This window comes from Sesamum indicum, unplaced genomic scaffold (assembly GCF_000512975.1).
Source record: "Sesamum indicum cultivar Zhongzhi No. 13 unplaced genomic scaffold, S_indicum_v1.0 scaffold00220, whole genome shotgun sequence".
Taxonomy (NCBI): Eukaryota; Viridiplantae; Streptophyta; class Magnoliopsida; order Lamiales; family Pedaliaceae; genus Sesamum; species Sesamum indicum.
Genome location: NW_011628114.1, coordinates 1 through 5,733, shown reverse-complemented (window position 1 = coordinate 5,733; position 5,733 = coordinate 1).

The following is a 5,733-nucleotide window of genomic DNA, read 5'->3' as shown; positions in this document are numbered from 1 at the left end:
GATAGTCGCATGCATATGATGGCTATATCTTGGATCTGGCAAGAGATGATTGTGTCTTGGATGTGGTCGTTCTAAGCCTTATCCAGTGTAGTCGGAGTATGTATTGAGGACAATGGATTTCAAGATAGAATCCGTTGTCCTATCAGTATATGATGGATATATCTCCTATGTGCTCTGAGATGGTTTAGACTCTCTAAGTCTATGGCCATAGCGATTGGTTGAATAGGAAATGGTTTCCTTTGTCGATCAATAGAGTTAACACATCTCAACTATTCAACATAGTTGTTTGGTCCAGGTTGGGAACCGATGCAAAATTCCATGCCCTAGGCTATGGCCGATAGATGGTCGACGAAAGGACGGAACCTGTATGAAACTCGAGAGTATAAATATTCACGCTAATATTCACCTAGTTTCTAGTGCCATGGACCGTTGCTAGACGGCCACCAATGGTGACGGGCATTTCTGATTAATGATTAATTGGAAATAATAAAGTAAACTAGATTTAATTAATAATTTGTGTTGGACACAATGCCTAAGTCTAGCTGAGAGCGAACCTAAAGAGTTACACACAAATTACTATGGAATTGGTGGAATTGATTTGGAATTAATTCGAGAAGAATTAAATTAATTTAATTGGATTAAATTAATTCAAGGAGAATATATAAACGATTAGATCATTTTTTTTAATATTCCATTTAATAGATGGCTCAAGAATTAATTAATTCGATTAAATAATTTTGGTCTTAACCCCTTTAAATTAATTGGATTAATGTAGTAGGTTCGGCTTAATTAAATGATTAGATCAATTAATTAGTGTTTGGGCTTAGATTTATTTAATTGGATTAAATGAATCTTTGGGCTTTATTGGGCTAAAATTAATCTAATTAATTATTGTCCAATGAATTTTGATTGAGCTTGATTTAACTTGATTATATCAAGCCCGATGCATGCTTGAAGTCCAAGCCCATTTGAGGGTTGTTGGAGCAACTTAAGAAGGAGTTGAAACTCCTCATCATGATGAAGATAATGGATTGATTATTTCAGCATGATTGAAGGTTATATGCATGTGTGTGTATAGGTCGCCTTGGAGGCAAACTTGATAGTTATTGAATTTAAAATTCAATTGTATGTAATATACAAAACTACACACATGTCTAGTATAACCAACCAATGAGCCACGAAATTTGCTCTCTTTTTCTCTCTAAAATATTCTCTATTTGTTCTATATTAAATTGGATACAAATTAGAACATAAGACAATCCTAAAGTACTAAACAATTGTGCTAGTTTGGAGTTGTTTTTCTTCTTGTTCTTTGTTCTATCTAACAATAAAAAAAAAACTATATGTATTCCTTATTATGGTATGGACAAAATTAGAGGAGTTCTAATTTGGATCGTAAAGTGAACAGAAGAAGAAAGAAAAAGAAAACAACACACGTTGCTGCTCATTTATAGAAACAAAGGGTAAAGTTACATATTGTATTTTTTATGCTTTGTGTTTCATCATTTAGCCACATGTCTAGCATGCTTATATATTTTTTATTATGCTTTTACAAACACCAAACCCTTAGGAATTTCGAAGGGAACATCCATTTGAACCGTTTTAATTATTTTTTATATTTCACGCTTCCGCCGCATTGGGCCACTTGTTTCCGACTACAAGGGGGATCCTCTATAAGAAATCCTTCATGCACCCTTTGCTTTGGTGTTTGTCCCAGCAAGAAGGGATGCATGTCCTTAGAGAAATACATAGTGGTTGTTATGGAGCACATGCTAGAACATGGATACTGGCTAACAAGGCTTTAGGGGCGAGATACTTTTTGGCCTGACATGGAGCAAGATGTACGATAATTAGTGAATAAATACGAAAGATATCAGAAGAATTCTTCTCTTATACACCAACCAGCAGAAACTCTCACCACCATGTTATCACCCTGTCTTTTCGCACAATGGGGTATGGACATTGTGGGACCTTTTCCCTTAGCTCCCAGCTAGAGGAAGTTCCTTTTGATAGATATTGACTACTTTACCAAATGGGTGGAAACATAGCCTCTCGCTCGCATTATAGAAGGAGAAGTCATGAAGTTTGTATGGAATAATATTATCTACCGCTTCAAGCTTCAGGAGAAATAATAGTTGACAATGGTCGACAGCTTCATGGTCGAAAAATACAAAAATGGTACAAAGGCTTGTATATGAAACAAAGATTCACATCGGTGGCACATCCCCAGTCCAATAGATAGGTTGAGGTCACCAACCGTATCCTTGTACAAGGGATTAAAAGGAGATTAGAGCAAGTTGGCGAAAACTCAAGAAAGAGCTACCTAGCATTTTATGAGCTTATAGAACAATTCCTCGAGGATCTACGGGGGAGAGTCCGCTTTGGTTTATGGGACTGAGGCCATCATCCTTGTTTTGAGTTGGGGATGCTCTCTCACAGAGCCTGCATTCTTCTAAAAAATGTAATATAGAGCTCCTAAAAGAAAACTTGGAACTCATTTAAGAATTAAGAGAAAAAAATTTTATTCACATACAAAGATATAAAAACACCATGATTAATAGTCACAATAGGAGGGTGAAGACCTAAATTTTCCAAGTCGGAGATTGAGTATTGCTAAGGGTGGATACCTTTAAATCGTAGGCAAATTAGATCCTACATAGGAAGGACCCTACAAGGTCACAAGAGTAATAGGAGGGACGCCCCTTTTCGCATCCTTGGAGCATACACAATCTTAAAAAATATTATGTGTGAGGAAGGATATCCTCCTCAAAGAATAAGTCCTCTTGAAGGATATCCTCCTTAAAGAATATGTTCTCCTGAAGGACATCCCTCGTAAAGAATAAGTCCTCCCAAAAGACGTCCCTCATTACCAGATAAGTCCTGTCCGGAGGCTTCCTTCCTAGGTTTGGGGGCATCCCCCACAGAGGTATGATATTTTCCAATTTTACATAATATAATAAGGCGAGGCATAAACCAACACAGGAGTTAGCCCTACTAAAAATTATATAGGCATCGGTCATTAAGGGAACCTCGGGTCCCCCATTTCGAACCCTCATATGCCTTGTATTCATCTTTTACACACATGTATTTAACAATATAACATGAAAATTAACCTTATCCCTTAGAACACATAATGCAAGAAGAATATTAAAGGAGGTGCTCCCCCCCCCCCCAAGAGGGTATCCCTCATTACATGCCAAAAGGCCCCTTGAAGTAAGACAAGATACTCTATCAGTCAGAGATAGGAAAACAAATAAACAACATGGCACAAGTTCTATGGTGGATATCAAGCATGAAGCGAAGCAAGAAATAAGAGTTGTCACATTACAACCCCCAGCCTAAAACATTGGTTGGGGGCAAATCAAAATAGCATTTACAAAAAAGAAAGAAAATTGTTTCATTCCTATTCTTGATGGGGGAAAAGGAGCAGGGCAAGAAGATAAGTTGTTTCAAAGGGGGCAGGGGCAAGCACATCTTCATTTTTCTTCCCTACAAGTGGGATCTTCCTTCTCCTTCTCAGCTTGGTCCTAGGGGGCGGGGGCATTTGCAGGGGCATCCAGGTGTCCTCCATTGGCAGTTAGCGGAAACCGTGCAAATAAGCTTAATTTTGAACGTTTTCAGAAATCGACGAAACTTGACCCAAACGTTGGTCTAGAACCAAGAATTTGTGTGGTAAATTTGCTAACCGTAATAAGAACTACAAGTTTGTGTAAAACAAAAACAAACTTGCTTTAGTAATACCGTCCAAAATAGCTAAATTTTGAATGTTCTCCGAATTCGATGAAACTTGACCCAAACGTTGGTCTACACCCAAGAATTTGTGTGTTAAATTTGCTAAGCGTAATAATAACTACAAGTGTGTGTAAAAGGAAAAAAAACCTTTCTTTAGTAAAACCGTCCAAAATAGCTGAATTTTGAAACGTTCTCAGAATTTGATCAAACTTGACCAAAACGTTGGTCTGAACATAAGAATTTGTGTGATAAATTTGCTAAGCATAATAATAACACAAATTTAAATATTCTCAGAATTCGACGAAACTTCACCCAAACATTGGTTTGGACATAAGAATTTGTGTGGTGATTTTTCTAAGCTGAAATTATAATAAGTACAAGTTTGTATAAAATGGAAACAAACTTGCTGTAATAAAACCATGCAAAACAGCTAAATTTTGAACGTTCTCAAATTTCGACGAAACTTGACCCAAACGTTGGTCTTGATATAAGAATTTGTATGGTAAATTTGCTAAGCATAATAATAACTTCATGTTTGTATAAAAAGGAGACAAACTTGCTTTAATAAAACCGTGCAAAACAGCTTAATTTTGAACGTTATCAGAATTCGACGAAACTTGACCCAAACGTTGGTCTAGACCCAAGAACTTGTGTGGTAAATTTTTCTAACCGTAATAATAACTACTAGTTTGTATAAAATGGAAACAAACTTGCTGTAATAAAACCATGCAAAACTGCTAAATTTTGAACGTTCTCAAATTTCGACGAAACTTGACCCAAACGTTGGTCTTGATATAAGAATTTGTATGGTAAATTTGCTAAGCATAATAATAACTTCATGTTTGTATAAAAAGGAGACAAACTTGCTTTAATACAATCGTGCAAAACAGCTTAATTTTAAACGTTCTCAGCTTGGTCCTAGGGGGCGGGGGCATTTGCAGGGGCATCCAGGTGTCCTCCATTGGCAGTTAGCGGGTCCTCCTTCTTTGGTTCCAAGGCTCCTGTTATCAAGGTTCCCCCACTACAAAATCCATTGCTACTTCAGGGGGGTGCACTTCTCACCTCAGTTTTGACCTCCCCCAAGATATGATCCAAATCTTCTTCTACAAGGCCCTCCTTGAGTCATTTAAAAACAAATCATAATTATGATTAACTAAAGGAAAGAACGAGACAACCTAATTCAAGGGGGAGAGTCTTGCTTACTGGAATCGAAGGTTCAACAAAGGTATCTATAGCAGCCCCAACATTGAGAAAAGAAGGTTCTTCCCCAGTTGGGGATACCCTTGAGCTAAAAATTGTTCTTTGCAAGCCACGAAACCATATTCAAAGTAAGGCCCGACTATCTTCACCATCTCCAGCTAGTAATCCATTGATTTTTGAACTTCCCAAAGCAGCTACCCAGTAAGCCTCTAGATAACGTTGGCCTTCCTCAGTACTAGGAAAGTGAAGCACAACCTTCTCAACTGCTTTTTTTACTGCCCCCTCATGGCCAACAACTTCCTTTTGCAGCCTCTTCAAATCTTTCTCCAGTTGCTGGTAGTAACTGGTGGCTTCCTTTTTGCTTTTTTCAGCTTGGCAATATTAGTACCCTAACGCTCCACATTTTCCTCTAATATCCACCTTTGAGCCTCACTCTAGGGGACAAGAGGCGTCACCTAAGAACGAGAGAAGAGTTCCTCACATGCGAAGGTCGTCTACAACATAAATAGAAAAGGCATCAAGAAGCATTCCAAAGAAAGAAAGAAAAGCAACCAAATCAAGAAAATGTACCTTAACCACGTATGAAAAAATTATTCTCTTAAGCTCATCCTAAGTCATCAAAGCTAGGAGGCGTTTGTTCCTTGGAGTTACCACTACCGTCATAAATTCAGTCACCAAGAGGGGAGGAGGAGGGGGAGGTCCAAAAGAAGGTCTCGTGGGCTGGTTAAGGGGGGGTGCCCAGGGAACTCATTCTATGGGCTATTTTCCCTTAAATTCATTGGACGCACTGGTCCCCCTAAG